Raw genomic sequence first — 26,413 nt, forward strand, 5'->3', positions numbered from 1 at the left:
CGTTGGAGACTGATACATCTCCGTCGTATCTATAATTTTTGATTGTTTCATGCCAATATTCTACAACTTTCATATACTTTTGGCAACTTTTTATACTATTTTTGGGACTAACATATTGATCCAGTGCCCAGTGCCAGTTCCTGTTTGTTGCATGTTTTTTGTTTCGCAGAATATCCATACCAAACGAAGTCCAAACGTAATAATGAGTTACGGGGATTTTTTTGGAATATTTATGATTTTTGGGAAGAAGAATCAACGCGAGGCGATGCACGGAGGGCCCACAAGCCCTGTAGCCGCCACCAGGAGGTACGGCGGCGGCTAGCAGGCTTGTGGCCACTCCTTAAGGCGGTTAGAGCCCTTCTTTCGCCGAAAGAAAGATAATATCCGGAAGAAAATCGTGTTAAAATGTCAGCCCAATCGGAGTTACGGATCTCCGGGAATTTAAGAAACGGTGAAACACAGAATGTGGGAGCGCAGAAAACGAAGGACACAGAGAGAGAGAGTTGCAATCTAGGAGGGGCTCTCGCCCCTCCACCCCCATGGAGACCATGGACCAGAGGGAAAACCCTTCTCCCATCTAGGGAGGAGGTCAAGGAAGAAGAAGAAGGAGGGGGGCTCTCTCCCCCTCTCTCCCGGCGGCGCCGGAACGTCGCCCGGGACATCATCGTGTGACGACGATCTACACCAACACCTCCGTCATCTTCACCAACATCTCCATCATCTTCCCCCATCTATATTCAGCGGTTCACTCTCCCGCAACCCGCTGTACCCTCTACTTGAACATGGTGCTTTATGCTACATATTATTATCCAATGATGTGTTGCTATCCTATGATGTCTGAGTAGATTATCGTTGTCCTATCAGTGATTGATGAATTGCTATGGTTGGTTTAATTTTCTTGTGGTTATGTTGTTGTACTTTGGTGCCCATCATATGATAGCGCGTGTGGATCACACCATAGGGTAAGTTGTATGTTGATAGGACTATGTATTGGTAGGCTAGAGTGATAGAAGCATCAAACCTAGCATAGAAATTGATGCATATGGGATTGAAGGGGGACCAATATATCTTATTGCTATGGTTGGGTTTTACCTTAATGAATGTTAGTAGTTGCGGATGCTTGCTAATAGTTCCAATCATAAGTGCATAGAATTCCAAGTAAGGGATGACATGCTAGCAGAGGCCTCTCCCACATAAAACTTGCTATCGATCTAGTAACGTAGTCAATTGCTTAGGGACAATTCCACAACTCCTACCACCACTTTTCCACACTCGTTAGACACTCGTAGTTGTTTATTTATCTAACCAGCCCCTAGTTTTATTTACGTGTTCTTTACTTTCTTGCAAGCCTATCCTATCCCTCCTACAAAGTACTTCTAGTTTCATACTTGTTCTAGGTAAAGCGAACGTAAAGTGTGCATAGAGTTGTATCGGTGGTCGATAGAACTTGAGGGAATATTTGTCCTACCTTTAGCTCCTCGTTGGGTTCGACATTCTTACTTATCGAGAAAGGCTACAATTGATCCCCTATACTTGTGGGTTATCAAGACCTTTTTCTGGCGCCGTTGCCGGGGAACAATAGCGTGTGGTGAATATCCTCGTGTGTGCTTGTTTGCTTTATCACTAAGTAGATTTATTTGCTGTTCTAAGTTGTTCTCTATCTTTAGTTATGGATATGGAACACGAAATACCAAAAAAATTAGGTGTACTTGCTACTCATGGAGATGGGGAACCTCCTAAAACCCTCGAGGCTCGTTATGTGGAAAATATTATGTACTTCTTTAATAATCCTGAGAAAGCCCCATTCAATTATATAATGGGATACACGTTGGATCAACGTGAATACTTTAGGGATTATCTCTTGACTCAAAAAGGGGAACTTTTATGGGATCAAATCCATTTGTTGAAATGGTATGCTTGGGAACTATGCAAGAGATATGGTGTTACTTGTTGCTCTAGGATAAAGGCTCCACACCTTCCCTTTTCTTGTGAGTTTAATGATCATAGAACCTTGGCTTCTTATGCTAATGGTATATATGATTACTGTGATGTGGATCAAAGAGAAGACTTTGTTGCTTTTATGGATGCTTATGAAATTGAGGCTCTCTTTAAAAGGTGTGATGATAATGATGACGCTCCTTACCGGTCTGAAAATTTGGCTATGCTTCGTTATTGTTATACTAATTATGAATATAATGCCCATATTGAACGATTTAAGGAGAAATCCTATGCTGCCCAAGAAGTGACTATTATTTTGCAGGAAACTATGGAAGAAGAAAATGCTGAAATTGTGAGCTCATTAGATGAAAAAGATGAGGAGGAGAGCGAATAACAAAAGGAGGAAGAACGGACTAGCTACCCGTGTCCACCTTCTAATGAGAGTAACTCTTCTACTCATACATTATTTAATTTCCCTTCATTCTTACCGAAGGATGAATGCTATGATCCATTGGATTCATTTGAAATATCCCTTTTTGATGAACTTGATGCTTGCTATGCTTGTGGCCATGATGCCAATATGAATGATGCTTATGAAGATGAGCTAGCTATAGTTACTTATGTTACACATGATGATTTTGATGAATATAATTTGTATGTGCTTGCTGCTCCTACTTGCAATTATTATGAGAGAGGAACTACATCTCCACCTCTCTATGTTTCCAATACAATAAAATTGCAAGAAACTGCTTATGCTATGTATTGGCCTTTACTTGATGTGCATGAATTGTTCTTTTATGACATGCCAATGCATAGAAAGAGAGTTAGACTTCATCATTGCTTGATATATGTTACCTTGTGCTCACTACTAAATTTCAAATCATTGCTAATTAAAATTGGCTTTGATATACCTTGGGATCCGAGTGGATCCATTACTTGAGCACTTTATGCCTAGCTTAATGGCTTCAAAGAAAGCGCTGCCTGGGAGACAACTCGGAAGTTTTAGAGAGTCATTTATTTCTGTTGAGTGCATTTATTTAGTTTAAAAACAAAAAAATATAGAGGGGAACTTGAAACTTTTTCAAAAAGACAAGTGATTGAAAGGTGATGCATTTTGGAAGTGAGGGTCGACCTTGAACACTTGTATTCATGCTCATGGAAACAATGTAGAATTTTTCATGGAAGTTTCTCACAAAAATAATGATCCCCTTGTACAATTCCTTTGTGTTTTTAAAAATAATGTGCCAAGCAAAGCCTTTACGATTAGTTTGGGTGATAGTTGTTTGATCACGCTGAGAAAAGACAGAAACTTTCTGCTCACGAAATAAATTTTCATTTTTATTATGGAAGAGCTTTTGAGTTCATTATTTTTGATTCTGATTTATATGCAAATTTTCCATACGTTCGTAATTTTTCAGATTTCGTGAGATATCAGAAGTATACGGAATATACAGATTGCTACAGATTGTTCTGTTTTGACAGATTCTGTTTTCTATGCATTGTTCTCTTATTCTGATGAATCTATGGGTAGTATCGGGGGGTATGAACCATGGTGAAGTTGGATTACAGTATATATAATGCTAATATGAATTTAGAATGAGTTCACAACATTACTTGAAGTGGTGATTTATTTTATTATACTAACGGATCTCACGAAGTTTTGTTGAGTTTTGTGTGATTGAAGTTTTCAAGTTTTGGGTGAGAGCATGATGGATGAAAGAATAAGGAGAGGCAAGAGCCTAAGCTTGGGGATGCCCGAGGCACCCGAAGGTAATATTCAAGGAAGACTCAAGCGTCTAAGCTTGGGGATGCCCCGGAAGGCATCCCCTCTTTCGTCTACAATCTATCGGTAATTTTACTCGAAGCTATATTTTAATTCGTCACATGATATGTGCAAATGCTTGGAGCGTCTTTTGTGTTTATTTTTCCTTTTTCTTTTATGCACCATGCTGGTATGAGATAGTCCTTGGTTGGATTTATAGAATGCTTCTTGTGCTTCACTTATATCTTTTGAAGTTTGGATTGCCTGTTTCCCGACACATAGGAAACCGCCATTTGTAGAATGCTCTTTTGCTTCACTTATATTTGTTAGAGCGGGGCATATCTTTTGTAGAAACAATTAAACTCTCATGCTTGAATTATACCTATTTAGAGAGTTAACAGGAGTTGGCCATTCACATGGTTAGTCATAAAATCCTACATAAAACTTGTAGATCACTGAATATGATATGTCTGATTCCTTGCAATAGTTTTGCGACATGAATATGTGATATTAGAGTCATGCTAGTGAGTAATTGTGTATTCGTAGAAATACTTGTGTTAAGGTTTGTGATTCCCGTAGCATGCACGTATGGTGAACCGTTATGTGATGAAGTCGGAGCATGATTTATTTATTGATTGTCATCCTTTGTGTGGAGGTCGGGATCACGCGATGGTTAACTCCTACCAACCTTTCCCCTAGGAGCATGCGTGTAGTACCTTGTTTCGATGACTAATAGACTTTTGTAATAAGTATGTGAGTTCTTTATGACTAATGTTGAGTCCATGGATTATACGCACTCTCACCCTTCCACCATTGCTAGCCTCTCTAGTATCGTGCAACTTTCGCCGGTGCATTACACCCACCATATATCCTTCCTCAAAACAGCCACCATACCTACCTATTATGGCATTTTCATAGCCATTCCGAGATATATTGCCATGCAACTACCACCGTTCCGTCTCATGACATGTCCCACCACTTCCATATTGCCATTGCATGATCGTAAGATAGCTAGCATGATGTTTCCATGGCTTGTCCGATTTTTGATGTCATTACTATGCTAGATCATTGTCACGATACACTACCGAAGGCATTTCATATAGAGTCATCATTGCTCTAAGTATTGAGTTGTAAGTGTGATGATCATCATTAATAGAGCATTGTCCCATGTGAGGAAATAAAAGAGGCGAGCGAAGCCCATTTATTAAAAAGAGGCCAAAGAGCCCACAAAAAAAGAGAGAAAAGAGAGAAGGGACAATTGCTACTATCCTCTTTCCACACTTGTGCTTCAAATAGCACTATGATCTTCATGACAGAGAGTCTCCTATGTTGTCACTTCCATATACTAGTGGGAAATTTTCATTATATAACTTGGCTTGTATATTCCAATGATGGGCTTCCTCAAAATTGCCCTAGGTCTTCGTGAGCAAGCAAGTTGGGTGCACACCCACTAGTTTCTTTTGTGAGGTTTCATACACTTATAAGCTCTAGTGCATCCGTTGCATGGCAATCCCTACTCACTCACATTGATATCTATTGATGAGCATCTCCATAGCCCGTTGATAGACCTAGTTGATGTGAGACTATCTTATCCTTTTTGTCTTCTCCACAACCACCATATTCTATTCCACCTATAGTGCTCTGTCCATGCCTCACGCTCATGTATTGCGTGAAAGTTGAAAAAAGTTTGAGAACACTAAAGTATGAAACAATTGCTTGGCTAAAACCGGGGTTGTGCATGATTTAAATACGTTGTGTGGGGAAGATGGAGCATAGCCAGACTATATGATTTTGTAGGGATAACTTTCTTTGGCCATGATATTTTGAGAAGACATGATTGCTTTGTTAGTATGCTTGAAATATTATTGTCTTTATGTCAAATGATAGACTATTGCTTCGAATCACTCATGTTTTAGTATTCATGCCATGACTAGATTATATGATCAAGACTATGCTAGGTAGCATTCCACATCAAAAATTATCTTTTTTATCATTTACCTACTCGAGGACGAGCAGGAATTAAGCTTGGGGATGCTGATACGTCTCCGTCGTATCTATAATTTTTGATTGGGGATGCAACTTTTTATACTATTTTTGGGACTAACATATTGATCCAGTGCACAGTGCCAGTTCCTGTTTGTTGCATGTTTTTTGTTTCGCAGAATATCCATACCAAATGAAGTCCAAACATAATAAAAACTTACGGGGATTTTTTTGGAATATTTATGATTTTTGGGAAGAAGAATCAACACGAGGCGATGCACAGACGGCCCACAAGCCGTGTAGCCGCCACGAGGAGGTACGACGGAGGCTGGCAGGCTTGTGGCCACTCTTTAAGTACGTTTGAGCCCTTCTTTCGCCGCAAGAAAAATAATATCCGGAAGAAAATCGTGTTAAAATTTCAGCCCAATCGGAGTTACGGATCTCCGAGAATTTAAGAAACGGTGAAACGCAGAATCTGGGAGCGCAAAAACAGAAGGATAGAGAGAGAGAGATCCAATCTAGGAGGGGCTCTCGCCCCTCCGCCACCATGGAGACCATTGACCAAAGGGGAAACCCTTCTCCCATATAGGGAGGAGGTCAAGTAAGAATAAGAAGGAGGGGGGCTCTCTCCCCCTCTCTCCCGGCGGCGCCGGAACGCCGCACGGGACATCATCGTGTGACGGCGATCTACACCAACACCTCCGTTATCTTCACCAACATCTCCATCATCTTCCCCCATCTATATTCAGCGGTTCACTCTCCCGCAACCCGTTGTACCCTCTACTTGAACATGGTGCTTTATGCTACATATTATTATCCAATGATGTGTTGCTATCCTATGATGTCTGAGTAGATTATCGTTGTCCTATCGGTGATTGATGAATTGCTATGGTTGGTTTAATTTGCTTGTGGTTATGTTGCTATCCTTTGGTGCCCATCATATGATTGCGCGCGTGGGTCACACCATAAGGTAAGTTGTATGTTGATAGGACTATGTATTGGCAGGCTAGAGTGACAGAAGCTTCAAACCTAGCATAGAAATTGATGCATATGGGATTGAAGGGCGACCAATATATCTTATTGCTATGGTTGGGTTTTACCTTAATGAACGTTAGTAATTGCGGATGCTTGCTAATAGTTCCAATCATAAGTGCATAGAATTCCAAGTAAGGGATGACATGCTAGCAGAGGCCTCTCCCACATAAAACTTGCTATCGATCTAGTAACGTAGTCAATTGCTTAGGGACAATTCCGCAACTCCTACAACCACTTTTCCACACTCGTTAGACACTCGTAGTTGTTTCTTTATCTAACCAACCCCTAGTTTTATTTACATGTTCTTTACTTTCTTGGAAGCCTATCCTATCCCTTCTACAAAGTACTTCTAGTTTCATACTTGTTCTAGGTAAAGCGAACGTAAAGTGTGCGTAGAGTTGTATCGGTGGTCGATAGAACTTGAGGGAATATTTGTCCTACCTTTAGCTCCTCGTTGGGTTTGACACTCTTTATTATCGAGAAAGGCTACAATTGATCCCCTATACTTGTGGGTTATCAGAGACGTATCAGTGGCGGCTCTATATCGTAAAACGCGATGAACTCTTCTCTCCGTTTTTTCTCCCCGAATAGGAATATATAGAAGTGTAAACAAGGTCGGAGGAGCCATAGGGGCCCCACAAGCCATGGGCACGCCCTAGGGGGTCGCCCTGTAGGCTCCTGGCTAGGTGGTGGCTCCCTCTCCGGTTGTGTATGATCGAAAGTATGTCTAGAGGGGGGGTGATTGGACTTCTTGACAAGATAACTTTTTTGTCTTTTCCCAATTTTACTTGAGAGGCAGCTACGACAGTTATAACAAGTCAAGTACATGCTACACATGCAGTTCTAATAGCATAGCAGCAGAAAGTAAACATCAAGTGTAAATAGAGGAGTAAGGTAGGGAGATCAAACACATGAGGTTGACACGGCGATTTTTGGCATGGTTTAGATAGGTGGCGCTATCATACGTCCATGTTAGTGGAGACTTCAACCCACGGAGGGTAACGGCCGCGAGATTCCACAGAGGGCTCCACGCACGGAGGGTCCACAAAGAAGCGGCCTTGTCAATCCCACCACGGCTTCCGTCCATGGAGTCTAGCCTTACTCACTGTAGATCTTCACGAAGTAGGCTATCTCCTTGCCCTTACAAACATCTTGGTTCAACTCCACAACACGAAGTAGTAGGCTCCCAAGCGACACCTAACCAATCTAGGAGGCACCACCCTCCAAAAGGTAATAGATGGGGTAGATCAATGAACTCCTTGCTCTTGTGCTTCTAAAGATAGTCTCGTCAACACAAATCACTCTCTCACAGAATATGCATGGGTAGGAGAGGTTGATTTGGTGGAAAGCAGTTTGGGGAGGCTAGAGGTCAAGTTTCAAATGATTGGATTGGAATATCTTGGTCTCAACAATTGATTACGTGGTTCTCTCTCCGAAAATGGATCTGGAAATGAAGTGTCTCTTCTGAGTGCTTCTCCCACGAATGAGAGGTGGGTGAAGGGGATATATTGGCAGCAGCCAAAATCCAACCATTACACACAAAAGAGCAAAGTCGGTGACACCGAAGTTGGAAACTCGGTGGTACTGACTAGCACTAAAGGTGTGAACTTTTGAATCTCGGTGAGACCGATATATACAACTCGGTGGCACCGAAAAGGTGACTAACGGTTAGATGGCCAAACTCGGTCGCACCGATACTCAAACTCATAAATTCTGATTTTTTGTATCTTGGCAACATAATGTTGGTCACACTGAACTCGGTAGCATCGATGCAGTTTCGGTTGCACCGATTTGGTTTGAATGGCTAGGGTTCTGTGTGAGGTTCAAACTCGGTGGGTCCGATGTGGAAATGTTGGTGACACCGAATTTGTGAATGTGGAACTTGACATAGTGGATATGTGGGAAAAATGACTGAGTGTTTTGGTGGCTAACTTTGAGCATTTGAGCAATCAGTTCATTTTACTACCTCACCCCCTTTTAATAGTATTGCCTTTCCTATGGACTCAAAAAGTGATTTCTCACAAATATAAAATGAAGAGCCTTCTAGCTTGAAGCTTGATCCAATATTATTCCTTTCTTGCATCAAGGGGTATCTCCATAAAAACCTTAAGCCATAGCATCTTTTGAAAATTTCTGAAATATACTTGGGAAACACATTAGTCCAATGATGCATATGTTGTGATCAATTAGCAAAACCACCCTAGGGAGAAATTGTGCTTTCAATCTCCCCTTTTTGGTAATTGATGACAACATATAGATCAAAGTTTCGATAAAAGATATAATCAATGATTAGCATCGATGCTTTGAGAAGTATGTGAAAAGCAAGAGCTCCCCCTAAATTTGTGGATTATTTAAAATTTGCGTTTGCAAGCAAATGCACAATCGATTAGGATCATGGGTTACTCTTCCATGTCACATACATCTTGGTGGTGCATAAAAATAATAGCAATGCAGATGACACCAACAAGATAAGTGAGTGATCATCACAAGGATAGCTAAGAGATGATATTGTAGCATCACATATGATAAAGCGTATGATGAGTCACACGAATAGGATAAAGTCATCCAATAACCAAAGTTTTTAAAACAAATTAGAGAAAATAAAATCAAAAGCTCTTTGTCACACAAAGTCTGTGATCTATACCTTTCTCCCCCTTTGGCAACAAGTTAACAAAAAGTTCAAAAATATAGAACTACTCGTCTCTCTGGGCAGCTGATGATGGAGTCGATAGAACAACGTTTGTGAAGTCGTCTGCTAATGTCCCATTCAAGAATTGTGGCTTTGTACTTGTGATAGCAGCCCATTCCGCAATTGTGGCTTCGTACTTGTGACCATTAGTCATCCACACTAAAGATTCATCATAGAAATGAACAGTTTTATAGAATTGCATGATCAGCTCGTCATTCCATGGGGTCATCTCTTTCCCAACAAATTCTTCTATGTCAACTAGCCTGAAGTTCTCTTGAACATGTGGAAAGAATTTTTCATTTTCTTTGATATATTCCCAGTTGACATACCTCATATCAGTGATAGCAGGACTCTTGTCATACAAGACAGTGTCGTAAAAATCTTGTTGTTCCTTGGTGTGAAACCTTGGACCAACAACAGTTCTTCTTCTGACTGTCGGGACCCCGATCCTAAGTCATAAGAACCCAGCCTGTAACACATCACATCACTTTGCCGCCTCACGCATGGTAAACTCCACGGCTGCCACCTTACCTTGGCCGGGACCGTTTACGTCTTTTGGCTCACGTATATGAACATGTTGCTAGCATTCAAACGACAAAGAACCCGGGTCGAGATGACTAGTTATAAACCCAAGCAGTACATCCGTACAGGGGCATGCATACATAACCCAGCAAGGCAGGTGTCGATCAACAGCGTGTGTAGACGAGTCGTAGCAAGCTAAAAGGACTCCATTACACCGCGTGACATTTCCCCGAGGGGACAGACACAACAGCAAAGAAGGATACATGCCGGTCAATCAATGTGTTTAGAGCAGTAGCAAGCTACCAAGGTTCCATAGAAGCACAAAGAGGCATTTCCCTGTAAAGAGTACTACTAAAGGCACACAACTAGGTGTCGAATCCCACACATATAATGCATTTCATAACATACACACAATATGCACGATATGTGTAGATACAACATGGCATCACAACATAACTCTATGACTCAAGCTTTTATTAAGGACTCATAAGAATCAACATAGTGTGTTATTACAAACAGGGGTACAGTGACCCGACACTCAAGTCATACAAACAACAAGCGGAAGCGAATCATGTCTGGGTACAGACATCTACTAAACGTGGCTGGAAGAGCCTGAAAGCTACTACGACCCTACCAAAGGAGCCAGACCTCTGTCTGGGATTCCCAAGCTATTCCGGTCAACATCGAACATGTCGCGTAGAAACCTTTAATGAGACTAAATCTTCTCTGCAAAAAACATAAATAAAGCAACCGTGAGTACAAAGGTACTCAGCAAGTCTTACATCAGAACTATCTACATATGCATCATGTTTCAATGAAAGGATTGTTGGGTTTGATTGCAGCAAGCCAGCTTTGACTCTTGGCTAACCTGTACTACGACTACAAGTTCTTTCTTTGAGGTGGGATAGCGCACACAAGTCCACATATTCACCAATTCAATACACCACTATGGATCCACTCTCGTCTCCCTACGAGAAGGCCTTCCATAGCACTCACGCTTATCTTGCATGTTTTAGAGTATCCATTTAAGTTGTCTATGTACCACGTAATGCTTCCAAGTAGTCCATATCCAAGGACGCGGCTATTCAAACAGATTGAATCACCCTACAGGGGTATACTTCTTCACACACGCTCCCACCACTTATCACCATGTGCACGTCATGCATCTCGGCAACCTTCAAGCGGAAGCACTGGCGTGGGTGTCGGCCATGAGTGTTAACCACACAAGACCCTAGTCCAGGTTTATCGCCTATTTGAGACTGAACCCGCAAGGAAGTCCGGCCGAGGTTTCCTCTACGGCCCCAAACGATGTGCGCAGGGTTCCCAAGCCCACCATCCGGGTGCCACTTGGTACACCGTGCCACTGTGTATCTACCGCAGAGAAGCCTACCTCGTCGGGCAGAGCTAAACACGTCCACCAACACTTTTCCTACAAACACCACAAACTAATTGCAACTCCTGGACAGGGATCTAGGCAATTAATAAGCCGAGCGGGTTCATATTTTAGGGCCCAATGCATGGTAGTATCTTTTCTTGGATAACATACACATAACTCAGTTTTTAAGGACGGTCCCAATGAGACAACCCACCATTTACTCCTACATGGCCTCTCATCGCTACCTTTACCAAATCAGATTCACACTTTTACTCTCACACTGCAGGACATGAACACAACCATTCCGATTCATCATCCAGATGGGTCAGACCCAACACGACTCTAAGCATAGCAGGCATTGTAAACAAGCATGGATGAGTAAGCACAACAAGGCTCAAGAAGTTGCTACTCATGCTAAGTGGTTTCAACTATTTACCGTGACAAAATCAGGTCATGCAGAGGAATGGGTTCATCTACCGATAACATGTACAGTTGAATCGTGATTGTCCTAATGCAGTAAAAGAGAGCAGGAGCGAGAGAGTTGGTTTATTTCAATATGCTCAAGGGGGTTTGCTTGCCTCACACATCTGAAGATAGCAATGAGTCTTCATCAATGTCAATGATCACATCATCGGAAACATCGTCTACCGAGAGGGAACAACACCGGCAAACAAGAAAGAACAACAATTACTTCACAGAAATGCAACACTATGATGCATGCTCAAGACATGAAATGAAAGGTGGCAGGGCTAATGTGGCTATCATTTCTTAAGTTGAAGTTGGATTTGAATTTGAATTCAAATATCACTTCAACAAGGTATTTTCCGGATAACCTTTTAATTGATTCGACCTGATGCTCAGGTAAACTTGTTTTAACATGCATGAAGATGGCATATTGGGGTGCTGAGTTTCTTGGATCATTGTTTGGTCATAACAATTGAAGTGGAATTCAAATAGGTATCAAATTCCAACTCCAAACTAATTATTAAATTTATCCTATTCACCATTTGTCCTATTTGGTGTTGTTCACTTTCTCAAACCGGCATGCAAATGTCATGATTAGATTCTTTGGATTTTTCTGATCCTTTTTCATATATAAATTATTTTCATTGGACTTACAGATTATTTTCTATGATTTTTAGAAGTTTTAGGCATTTTCTAGAATTATTTTATAATAGGAAATCAATTACTGTGTCAACATTGCGTCAGCAGTCAACTGGCCCAGGTGAGAGTCAAACCTGACGTGTGGGGTCCACACGTCAGTGACAGAAGTTAATTAAGAGGGTTAGATTAGTTTTAATTCCTGTTTTAGAATCGTAGGGCCCACTGTCAGTGAGTCTTTAGGTTAGTTAATGTGGTTAGTTATTTTTGTGATTGACTTAAGTTAAACAGGGCTAGGCCCCACCTGTCTGTGACTCAGGGGAGTCAACCCACGGTCACACGTGGTCGAGACCACCGGCGGCTCAACACCGGCGACTCCAGATGTGGCGGAGCTCATCGAAAAATCCCTACGGGCACCCATTTGGGTCGCGGTTTGGCTCTAGGATAGCTGATGAAGCGCAACATCTGTTCCGACCAAGACACAGGCCAGGAGGTGGCCGGAGCGAGGCCAGCGACGACCTCGGGTGGTGGCCGGAGTCGGCTATGGTGGGGATCGAGGCTACGGGGCACGGAAGAGCGTGGGGTGAGAGGGGAAAGGCTCGAGGGCTCACGACGATTCTTTTGAAGCTGAAGGCAGGGTCGTGGAGGACCAGGAGGCGGTAAATCAGCCTCGAGGTTGCCGGCGGCCGGAGATGGGGAAGATGGCGTAGCTGCGGCGACAGAGGACCTCGGCCCTTCTGGCTTCATTATGAGGATGAAGAGGAACACGGCGGAGCTTCTGAGCCTCTCAGGTAGGCCGAAGGGTGTGCGGTTGCCGGGGTAGCAGTGAGCAACGGCAGCGAGCTTGCTCGGTGGTCGCAGAGAGGGAGCTAGGGGAGAGGAGAGACGCGTGCGAGGAGAGGAATGAGAGGAGGGCACCTCGGGGCTTCTGAGCACGAGGATATAGGGTCGGAGGGGGTGCCTCCAGCGCGAAGAAGGAGGTGGCCGTGCCTCCTGTGCGCTCGCCACGCCCTCGTGCCTACTGGCACGAGGTTGAAGAAGGCGACAGGGAGGTGAGCTGGGCCAGGCGAGGAGCGCAGGTTAGTTTCCTTTTTTTCTTTTCCTGTTTTGTTTGCTTTCTTAGATTTGTGTTTATTTGTTTTGGCTCCAACTAATTCAAAGAAAATAGCTAAACAACTCTGGGGTGTTATTTGGAATATTTCCAACCCCATGTGAAGTTTTCAACATTTTATAAAACTAGGAAGTATTTGAAATCAATTAATTAATTGATTCCAGTGGCTTTTGAGTTTAAAATAAAATGCCAAAAGTATTTTGAAAATATATATCACCCCTGATATTTTCTTTCCGACATTTATCAAAAATGATGGACTTTTACGAAAACCATTTTGGTTCATTGATTTGTCACCACTTTTGAATTGTTTTGCATATAGAGTTGCTAGGGTTTTGTTTTGAATATCTAGTAGCTAGGATTTTTCTCTTGTTCAACCTATTTGGATGTTGTTTGGTGTTAGGGTTTGGTCATCCCCATTTGTAGATCATCCAAATTTGAGTTAAATTGATTTGAATGCATTCATGAACGCTTACTGATGCAACTAACTACAAGCTATAATCTAGGGCTGTGACACTGACAGCATATGGATCATTAGCTCTGCACTTTCTTAGTTCAGCATCCTTCCTCTTCTGTTGGAGAACGTCGCATGGGAAACAAAAATTTTCCTACGCGCACGAAGACCTATCATGGTGATGTCCATCTACGAGAGGGGATTTCCGATATATATACCCTTGTAGATCGCACAGCAGAAGCGTTAGTGAACGAGGTTGATGTAGTGGAATGTCCTCACGTCCCTCGATCCGCCCCGCGAACCGTCCCACGAACCGTCCCGCGATCTGTCCCACGATCTAGTGCCGAACGGACGGCACCTCCGCGTTCAGCACACGTACAGCTCGACGATGATCTCGGCCTTCTTGATCCAGCAAGAGAGATGGAGAGGTAGATGAGTTCTCCGGCAGCGTGACGGCGCTCCGGAGGTTGGTGGTGATCTAATCTCAGCAGGGCTCCGCCCGAGCTCCGCAGCGCCCGAGCTCCGCAGAAACGCGATCTAGAGGAAAAAACGTGGAGGTATGTGGTCGGGCTGCCGTGGCAAAAGTTGTCACAAATCAACCCTAAAACCCCACTATATATAGGAGGGAGGGAGGGGAGGATGCAGCCTCAAAACCTAAAGGTTTGGCCGAAATTGGAGGTGGAGGAGTCCTACTCCAATCCTACTTGGAGTAGGATTCCACCTTCCCACTTGGAAACTCTTTCCACCTTGTGTTTTTTCCTTCTCAAACCTTATGGGCCTTAGTGGGAACTTATTCCAGCCCACTAGGGGCTGGTTTTTCTCTTCCCATAGCCCATGAGACCCCTTGGGGCGTGACACCCCTCCTGATGGTCCCCGGCACCCCTCCCGGCACTCCCAGTACACTACCGATGAGCCCGAAACATTTCCGGTAATGCACGAAAACCTTCCGGTAACCAAATGAGGTCATCCTATATATCAATCTTCATTTCCGGACCATTCCGGAAACCCTCGTGACATCCGTGATCTCATCCGGGACTCCGAACAACATTCGGTAACCAACCATATAACTCAAATACGCATAAAACAACGTCGAACCTTAAGTGTGCAGACCCTGCGGGTTCGAGAACTATGTAGACATGACCCGAGAGACTCCTCGGTCAATATCCAATAGCGGGACCTGGATGCCCATATTGGATCCTACATATTCTATGAAGATCTTATCGTTTGAACCTCAGTGCCAAGGATTCATATAATCCCATATGTCATTCCCTTTGTCCTTCGGTATGTTACTTGCCCGAGATTCGATCGTCAGTATCCGCATACCTATTTCAATCTCGTTTACCGGCAAGTCTCTTTACTCGTTCCGTAATACAAGATCCCATAATTTACACTAAGTCACATTGCTTGCAAGGCTTGTGTGTGATGTTGTATTACCGAGTGGGCCCCGAGATACCTCTCCGTCATACGGAGTGACAAATCCCAGTCTTGATCCATACTAACTCAACGAACACCTTAGGAGATACCTGTAGAGCATCTTTATAGTCACCCAGTTACGTTCTGACGTTTGATACACACAAAGCATTCCTCCGGTGTCAGTGAGTTATATGATCTCATGGTCATAGGAACAAATACTTGACACGCAGAAAACAGTAGCAACAAATGACACGATCAACATGCTACGTCTATTAGTTTGGGTCTAGTCCATCACATGATTCTCCTAATGACGTGATCCCGTTATCAAGTAACAACACTTGCCTATCGCCAGGAAACCTTGACCATCTTTGATCAACGAGCTAGTCAACTAGAGGCTTACTAGGGACAGTGTTTTGTCTATGTATCCACACAAGTATTGTGTTTCCAATCAATACAATTATAGCATGGATAATAAACGATTATCATGAACAAATAAATATAATCATGGCTTATTAGGGCATATTTCCAACAGTCTCCTACTTGCACTAGAGTCAATAATCTAGTTCACATCACCATGTGATTTCAACGAATCCAACACCCATATAGTTCTGGGGTCTGATCACGTCTTGCTCGTGAGAGAGGTTTTAGTCAACGGTTCTGAAACTTTCAGATCCGTGCGTTCTTTACAAATCTTTATGTCATCTTATAGATGCTGCTAGTACGTGCTATTTGGAAATGCTCCAAATATCTACTCTACTATACGAATCCGTTTCACTACTCATAGTTATTCGGATTAGTGTCAAAGCTTGCATCGACGTAACCCTTTACGACAAACTCTTTAACCACCTCGATAATCGAGAAAAAATTCATTAGTCTATTTAGTTACTAAGGATAACTTTGACCGCTGATCAGTGATTCAATCCTGGATCACTCGGTGTACCTCTTAACAGACTTGCTGCAAGGCACACATCAGGTGCGGTACTCAGCATGGCATACTTTAGAGTCTACGGCTAAGGCATAGAAGACGACCTTCGTCTATTCTCTTTATTCTGCCGTGGTCGGGTTTTGAGTCTTACTCAAATTCACACCTTACAACACAGTCAAGAACTCCTTCTTTGCCGATCTATATCGAATTCCTTCAAAATTTGTCAAGGAATGCATCTTGTTAAAACTTCTATTAAGCGTTTTGATCTATCTCCATAGATCCTGATGCTCAACGTTCAAGTAGCTCAATCCAGGTATTCCTTTGAAAAACTCCTTTCAAACAACCTTTTATGCTTCACATAAATTCTACATTACTTCCGATCAACAATATGTCAACCACATATACTTATCAGAAATTCTATAGTGCTCCCACTCACTTCTTTGGAAATACAAGTTTCTCATAAACCTTGTACAAACCCAAAATCTGTGATCATCTCATCAAAGTGTATATTCCAACTCCGAGATGCTTGCACCAGTCCATTGAAGGATCGCTGGAGCTTGCATACTTGTTAGCTTTAGGATCGACAAAACCTTCTGGCTGTATCACATACAATGTTTGCTCAAGGAAACCGTCGAGGAAACAATGTTTTGACATCCTATGTGCAATATTTCAAAAATAATGCAGCAACTACTAACATAATTCTAAGAGACTTTTAGCATCGCTATGAGTGAGAAAGTCTCACCATAGTCAACTGTTTGATCATGTCAGAAACATCTTTGCGACAAGTCGAGCTTTTCTTAATAGTGACTTATCACCATCGTCGTCTGTCTTCCTTTTAAAGATCCATCTTTACTCAATAGTCCTACGACCATCAAGTAGTTCTTCCAAAGTCTACACTTTGTTTTGATACATGGATCCTCTCTCGGATTTCATGGCCTCCAGCCATTTGTCGGAATCCAGGCCCACCATCGCTTCTCCACAGCTCGTAGGTTCATTATTCTTCAACAACATGACCTCCAAGACAGGGTTACCATACCACTCTGTAGCAGTACGCGACCTTGTCGACCTACGAGGTTTGTAGTAACTTGATCCGAAGCTCAATGATCACCATCATCAGCTTCCACTTCAATTGGTGTAGGCGCCACAGGAACAACTTCCTGTGCCCCGCTACACACTAGTCGAAGTGATGGTTCAATAACCTCATCAAGTTCTATCACCCTCCCACTCAATTCTTTCGAGAGAAACCTTTCCTCAAGAAAGAACCCGTTTCTAGAAACAAACACTTTGCTTCCGGATCTGAGATAGGAGATGTATCCAACTATTTTGGATATCTTATGAAGATGCATTTATCCGCTTTGGGTTCGAGCTTATCAGATTGAAACTTCTTCACAGAAGCATCGCAGCTCCAAACTTTCAAGAAACGACAGCTTAGATTTCTCTAAACCTTAGTCTATATTGTGTCATCTCAACGGAAATACGCGGTGCCCTATTTAAAGTGAATGCGGTTGTCTCTAATGCATAACCCATAAACGATAGTGGTAATTCGATAAGAGATATCATAGTATGCACCATATCAAATAGGGCGTGGCTAAGACGTTCAGACACATCATCACACTATGGTGTTCCAGGTGGCATGAACTGCGAAACAATTTCCATATTGTCTTAACTACGTACCAAAACTCATAACTCAGATATTCATCTCTATGATCATATCGTAGACTGTTTATCCTCTTGTCACGACGATCTTCACTCTAAAATAGCTTTGAACTTTTCAACATTTCAGACTTGTGATTCATCAAGTAAATACTCCTGTATCTACTCAAATCGTGAGTGAAGTAAGAACATAATGATATCCACCGCGTGCCTTAGCACTTATTGGACTACACACATCAAAAATGCATTACTCCCAACAAGTTACTCTACTTGTTTCATGTGGCATGTTTTGCATGTCTCAAGTGATTCAAAATCAAGTGAGTCCAAACGATCCATCAGCATGGAGCTTCTTCATGCATTTTACACCAACATGACTCAAGTGGCAGTGCCACAACTAAGTGGTACTATCATTATTACTTTTTATCTTTTGGCACTAATATTATGAACATGTGTAACACTACGATCGAGATTCAATAAACCATTGAGGGTAATTATTCAAGCAAATAGAATAACTAATATTCTTTTAAATGAATAATCATATTGCAACAAACAGGATCCAAGCATGTTCATGCTCAACGCAAACACCAATAACAATTATTTGGGTTTCACCACCAATCCCGATGATAGAGGGTGCGTGCGACGTTTGATCATATCAACCTTGGAAACACTTCCAACACGTATCGTCACCTCACCTTTAGCTAGTCTCCGTTTATTCCGTAGCTTTCATTTCGTGTTACCAATCACTTAGCAACTGAACCGGTATCCAATACCCTCGCGCTACTAGGAGTACTAGTAAAGCACACATCAACATCATGTATATCAAATATACTACTTTCGACTTTACCAGCCTACTTATCTACCAAGCATCTAGGGTAGCTCCGCCTCAGTGACCGATCCCCTCATAACAGAAGCACTTAGTCTCAGGTTTGGGTTTAGACTTGGGTCTCTTCATTAGTGCAGCAACTGTTTTGCTTTTTCACAAAGTATCCCTTCTAGCCCTTGCCTTCCATGAAACTTAGTGGTTTTACTAACCATCAACCATTGATGCTCCTTCTTGATTTCTACTTTTGAAGTGTCATACATCACGATTCTCTCAAGGATCATTGTATCTATCCTTGATATGTTACAGTTCATCACGAAGCTCTCACAGCTTGGTGGCAGTGACTTTGGAGAACCATCACTATCTCATCTGGAAGATTAACTCCCACTTGATTCAAGTGATTGTCGTACTCAGACAATCTGAGCACACGCTCAACGATTGAGTTTTTCTCCTTTACTTCATGGACAAAGAATCTTGTCAGAGGTCTCATACCTCTTAACAAGGGCACAAGCATGAAATCACAATTTCATCTCTGTAGAACATCACTCATGTTCCGTGACGTTTCAAAACGTCTTCGGCGCCACGCTTCTAAGCCATTAAGTATTTTGCACCGAACTATCGCGTAGTCATCAGAAACGTGTATGTCGGATGTTCACAACATCCATAGACGATGCTCGAGGTGTAGCACACTGAGTGGTGCATTAAGGACATAAGCCTTCTGTGCAGCAACGAGGACAATCCTTAGTTTTACAGACTCAGTCCGCAAAGTTTGCTACTATCAACTTTCAACTAAATTTCTCTAGGAAGATATTAAAAATAGTAGAGATATAGCGCAAGCTACATCGTAATTCGCAAAGACCATTAGACTTCATGACAATTAGTTCAATTAATCATATTACTTAAGAACTCCCACTCAAAAAGTACATCTCTCTAGTCATTTGAGTGGTACATGATCCAAATCCACTATCTCAAGTCCGATCATCACGTGAGTCGATAATAGTTTTAGTGGTAAGCATCTCTATGCTAATCATATCAACTATACGATTCATGCTTTACCTTTCGGTCTCATGTGTTCCGAGGCCATGTCTGCACATGCTAGGCTCGTCAAGCTTAACCCGAGTGTTCCGCGTGTGCAACTGTTTTGCACCCGTTGTATGTGAACGTTGAGTCTATCACACCCGATCATCACGTGGTGTCTCGAAACGAAGAACTGTCGCAACGGTGCACAGTCGGGGAGAACACAATTTCGTCTTGAAATTTTAGTGATAGATCACCTCATAATGCTACCGTCGTTCTAAGCAAGATAAGGTGCATAAAGGATTAACATCACATGCAATTCATAAGTGACATGATATGGCCATCATCATGTGCTTCTTGATCTCCATCACCAAAGCACCGGCACGATCTTCTTGTCACCGGCGTCACACCATGATCTCCATCATCATGATCTCCATCAATGTGTCGCCATCGAGGTTGTCGTGCTACTCATGCTACTACTACTAAAGCTACGTCCTAGCAATATAGTAAACACATCTGCAAGCACAAACGTTAGTTTAAAGACAACCCTATGGCTCCTGCCGGTTGCCGTACCATCGACGTGCAAGTCGATATTAACTATTACAACATGATCATCTCATACATCCAATATATCACATCACATCGTTGGCCATATCACATCACAAGCATACCCTGCAAAAACAAGTTAGACGTCCTCTAATTGTTGTTGCATGTTTTACGTGGTGACCATGGGTATCTAGTAGGATCGCATCTTACTTACGCAAACACCACAACGGAGATATATGAATTGCTATTTAACCTCATCCAAGGACCTCCTCGGTCAAATCCGATTCAACTAAAGTTGGAGAAACCGACACTCGCCGGTCATCTTTGAGCAACGGAGTTACTCGTAGCGATGAAACCAGTCTCTCGTAAGCGTACGAGTAATGTCGGTCCGAGCCGCTTCGACCCAACAATACCGCGAAATCAAGAAAAGACTAATGAGGGTAGCAAAACACACATCACCGCCCACAAAAACTTTTGTGTTCTACTCGAGATTACATCTACGCATGAACCTAGCTCATGATGCCACTGTTGGAGAACGTCGCATGGGAAACAAAAAATTTCCTACGCGCACGAAGACCTATCATGGTGATGTCCATCTACGAGAGGGGATTTCCGATCTACGTACCCTTGATCGCATAGCAAAAGCGTTAGTGAACGCGGTTGATGTAGTGGAATGTCCTCACGTCCCTCGATCCTCCCCACGAACCGTCCCACGATCTAGTGCCGAACGGACGGCACCTCCGCATTCAGCATACGTACAGCTCGACGATGATCTCAGCCTTCTTGATCTAGCAAGAGAGACGGAGAGGTAGATGAGTTCTCCGGCAGCGTGATGGCGCTCCAGAGGTTGGTGGTGATCTAATCTCAGCAGGGCTCCGCCCGAGCTCCGCAGAAACGCGATCTTGAGGAAAAACCGTGGAGGTATGTGGTCGGGCTGCCGTGGCAAAAGTTGTCACAAATCAGCCCTAAAACCCCACTATATATAGGAGGGAGGGGAGGAGGCAGCCTCAAAACCTAAAGGTTTGGCCGAAATTGGAGGTGGAGGAGTCCTACTCCAATCCTACTTGGAGTAGGATTCCACCTTCCCACTTGGAAACTCTTTCCACCTTGTGTTTTTTCCTTCTCAAACCTTATGGGTCTTAGTGGGAACTTATTCCAGCCCACTAGGGGCTGGTTTATCTCTTCCCATAGACCATGAGACCCCTTGGGGCGTGACACCCCTCCTGATGGTCCCCGGCACCCCTCCCGGCACTCCCAGTACACTACCGATGAGCCCGAAACTTTTCCGGTAATGCACGAAAACCTTCCGGTAACCAAATGAGGTCATCCTATATATCAATCTTCGTTTCCGGACCATTCCGGGAACCCTCGTGACGTCCGTGATCTCATCCGAGACTCCGAACAACATTCGGTAACCAACCATATAACTCAAATACGCATAAAACAACGTCGAACCTTAAGTGTGCAGACCCTGCGGGTTCGAGAACTATGTAGACATGACCCGAGAGACTCCTCGGTCAATATCCAATAGTGGGACCTGGATGCCCATATTGGATCCTACATATTCTACGAAGATCTTATCGTTTGAACCTCAGTGCCAAGGATTCATATAATCCCGTATGCCATTCCCTTTGTCCTTCGGTATGTTACTTGCCCGAGATTCGATCGTAAGTATCCGCATACCTATTTCAATCTCGTTTACCGGCAAGTCTCTTTACTCGTTCCGTAATAGAAGATCCCGCAACTTACACTAAGTCACATTGCTTGCAAGGCTTGTGTGTGATGTTGTATTACCGAGTGGGCCCCGAGATACCTCTCCGTCATACGGAGTGACAAATCCCAGTATTGATCCATACTAACTCAACGAACACCTTAGGAGATACCTGTAGAGCATCTTTATAGTCACCCAGTTACATTGCGACGTTTGATACACACAAAGCATTCCTCCGGTGTCGGTGAGTTATATGATCTCATGGTCATAGGAACAAATGCTTGACACGCAGAAAACAGTAGCAACAAATGACACGATCAACATGCTACGTCTATTAGTTTGGGTCTAGTCCATCACATGATTCTCCTAATGATGTGATCCCGTTATCAAGTAACAACACTTGCCTATGGCCAGGAAACCTTGACCATCTTTGATCAACGAGCTAGTCAACTAGAGGCTTACTAGGGACAGTGTTTTGTCTATGTATCCACACAAGTATTGTGTTTCCAATCAATACAATTATAGCATGGATAATAAACGATTATCATGAACAAAAAAATGTAATAATAACTAATTATTATTGCCTCTAGGGCATATTTCCAACATCTTCTTCATATCTTTTGCTATTGGATGAGCAACATTGTGGAGTGGAAGGGTTGGTCTGAGCTTCCTTAGAATTTGTACATTCTCATCTTCTTCCTCCTCTGCAGCATGGGCACTAGGTGTAGGGCCTTTGCTCTTGGCAACTGCAGGTATGTCTTTGGAGGTCTTCGTGGAAGCTACAACCTTCTTTGCTTTAGCAGCAAGCTTAGGAGTAGACTTCATGGCATCAGCCATCAACTTCTTCTTCTTGGTAGGAATTGGGATCTCCTAAGGAGTTTCTTCCTTAGAATCTTATGGGTCTTCAAACATGTAAGTAGTTCTACGAACAAGTTGAACAGTTCTCTTCCTGGGCCTCTTCACACCATTCTTCTTTGCAGGAGCATCCTTGGAAAGTGTTGTACTTTTCCTGGCATACTCCTGTGCTCTCAGATTAGCACGGGTAGCAGTTACTTTCCTAACATATTTCCTTGGAGCCTTTGAAGGAGCTGGAGTTTCCTCTGGCATAAAATCTGAGTCCTCTTCATCAGAAACTAGCTTCTTCCTTTGCCTGGTGGCTGCCTTGGGCAAGCCATGAGAATTGGGAGAACTTTGGTCTGAAGCAGTCTTCTCTGGACTATTGCGTGAGTCCATCTCAACACTCTGCTCTCTGAAGTCATTATGACTATCTTCTAAACCTGACATACTGACAGACACGCTTAGCAGCAAACAGTGGAACCCTAGCTCGGTGGTGGTTCAGCTATGGCGAGGACGACGGGGTTGATTGAGTCAACGACGGCGAATCACAGTGGCGGCGCTGCTCGGGGATACAAAGGCGATGCCCTGTGGTCTCGAGGGGCAGCGAGGGTTTGGCGAACGAATGTTTTTGACAAAGTGAATTCAAAAGATTCGGTCTGCGGATATATATACCTGTGCACTATCGGTGTCGCCAAGATGGGAAAATCGGTGTCACCGAGTTCCTCAACTATCAGTAGCGACGGAAACTCGGTGTAACCGAGTTGGCGGTTTCGGTGGTACCGAGATAGGAAAACCTGATCAACTTTGAAAAATCGGTGGCGCCGAGTTTGTGGAGTTGGTCATACCGAGTTTTTCAAAGAGGTTCTCGAAGGCAGCCTTTGACGATACGGAACTCCAAGTGCACCTTCACACAGAGGGATCGACAAGTGCTTTTTCAAGTTTTGTGATGAAGCATTAATAGAACTTGAGATGAGATATCATAGATAGCTAGAGAAGGGTCCTAGGCATTCTTGTCCATCCAATTGGCAAAAGATAAATCAAAAGCCAAATAACAACAATTGGATGTCCTCGAATGATCAAACACATGCAGCAACATGCTCATACAATAAGAATGATGAATTAAACATGGTTAACATGCACAAACATCCTAGCAGCTATCAACCACTTGGGCAATGACAAAGTCATCTATATATGAGTATATTGACATAGGAGCCAAGTAAGAATACTTGATCATAGGTCATACTCACCGTTAAGCACAAGTAGGGTTACCACTTTTACATAAGCATTAATGTGTCCATATCCTTAGGAGATGCTTATACTCAAGTCTTAGAGTAAAGCTCCCCCTTGATATGATATCCCCACTAAGAGGGATCAACTAACCTTGGGTTTTGTCGTAGAATACTTCAAGTAGGTGAAGTAGTGGTGGATGCTCAATGTTGATGAAGATCATCTTGAGTTGGGAGCAATCTTGGTTGTTTTCATACTCCTTTCACCTAGATGGGTTAGTCCCAAAGCAAAAGGAAAATATGCAAGAATATCTATGCACATGGAGTGAAGCACACATGGGATGATGTACAAAGATGCATTAATTACCTTGTTCCTTGCTTACCTTTGAGGAAATGTGTGACTCCTTGAACTAATGCATATGGTTGAGGTTGATTCCGTATAGTTCTTGCCAAAATGAATAAGAGTTAATTTCATTGGCAGAGTCACCCCTCAATAACTTCTAGTTCTTTCTCTTATGAACCTACACGAAATTCATGGGAATCCTTGGAGTTGTGGTAGCACTTGTTGAGGTAGAGTTAGTAGTATCCATGGGAATCCACTTGACCTTGGCTTGGGGTACTTTTTCAAATAGGTCAATGTGATCCTGAAGCTTTCCCTTGCCTTTGTGGTCTTGTGGTAGAAGGTCATCTTGTGAGATTGTTCCTTTGGAAGGAGTGGAATCACACTTCTCTTCTTGGGGAACAAACTTGGGAGTGGGATATGGACCTTCTTCCCAAACATCTCCGCTGAGGTTGAAGTAGGCAACACCTTGTTTCTTCCAATGTCCTCCTTGCTTGCACACATTTTCCTCAAATTGCTTACTTCCGGCAAGACTCTTGAAGACACCATTCTATATAATCCCTTTCAATAGATCATTTTCTTGCTCAAGTGTAACTTGGCTAAGAGAATCATTAGTGGAACCAATAGAGCTACTAGCAACAACATTATTGGATTTAGCTTTAGTATTGTTGTTAATAGATGAAGACACCTTCTTGCCTTTGTTACTAGTGTTCCTAGGTTTAACTTGTGGAACAAAGTTAGACAATAGTAATCATTTGGCTAGATAAGAAGAACTCTTCTTCCGAAGATCATCATTGATTGCTTTTAAGAACTCATGCTCTTGCTCCAAGTTGAGCTTCTCAAAGCGTAGCTTCTCATGGGTTTTGCAAGCTCTCGATGATCTTCTAGACTAGTCTCATGAGCTAACTTCAGAGATTTTAATTCTTGGGTTAGTAGTTCAATTTCTTTCTTATCATCAACATTCGATTTCTCTTGACTAGCATGATAAATAGCAAGTTCATTTTCAGTGCATTCACTAGTTTTATCTAGAAGCAAGTCATCTTCTCCTAACAAGTCATCCTCATCACTATTGAAATCAAGATATACATGATGTGATACCTCGGGGCCTTTAGCCATGAAGCAGTTTCCGACTCCCTCATTTGGTGAATCAAATAAGTCGCATGAGTTGGTGGAAACAAGCGCAATCCCGGCAACACCTTGATCTTGACTACAGTCGGCGTTGGATTAATAGCTTCTCTCGGAGTGGTGATCAGACTCGGAGCAAGAGACCCATTCACCAACATGAGCTTGATGTTTTCTTCTTGAAATGCTCTTTGTGTATTTGTCCTTCTTCTCTGATTCCTTGCCTCTTCGTGAGTGTCTTCGTTCATAGTGATCTTCTCTACTCCTTCTCTCTCTACGAGGTGACTCATCTCTTGAGCTTCGTCTTCGAGGTGAATCCTCTCTACTTTTAAAGGGGGTCGAGCACTCATTTGAGTAGTGTCCGTGCTTCCCACAATTGTAGCAGTTTCGGTCACGTCTGGACGAACACTTCTCATCATATCTTGAACTTTAACTTCTATCTTTGCCTCTACTCTTGTAGAACTTGTTGAATTTCTGACCATGAGGCTTATCTCTTCATCAGTGACAAGATTGTCTTTTGAAGTAGCGGGAGCATCACATGAAGCTTTATAAGCACTGCATGACCTGTTGTGCAGCTCATCTTTGTCCTTGAGTGATATCTCATGAGCAACAATCCTACCAAGGACTTCAGTTGCCTTGGGATTTTTGTAATTTGGCATCATTTGGATCAATGTGCACATTGTGTCATACCTGCCATCAAGAGCTCTAAGTATCTTCTTAATGATGAATTTGTCAGTCATCTCTTCGCTTCCTGAGCAGGCAATATCATTGGTAATGAGAGCTAGGCTAGAGTACATTTCAGCGACTCCTTCACCATCCTTCATCTTGAACTTGTT

Source organism: Hordeum vulgare, chromosome 4H, assembly GCF_904849725.1.
Source record: "Hordeum vulgare subsp. vulgare chromosome 4H, MorexV3_pseudomolecules_assembly, whole genome shotgun sequence".
In the NCBI taxonomy this organism is placed as follows: domain Eukaryota; kingdom Viridiplantae; phylum Streptophyta; class Magnoliopsida; order Poales; family Poaceae; genus Hordeum; species Hordeum vulgare.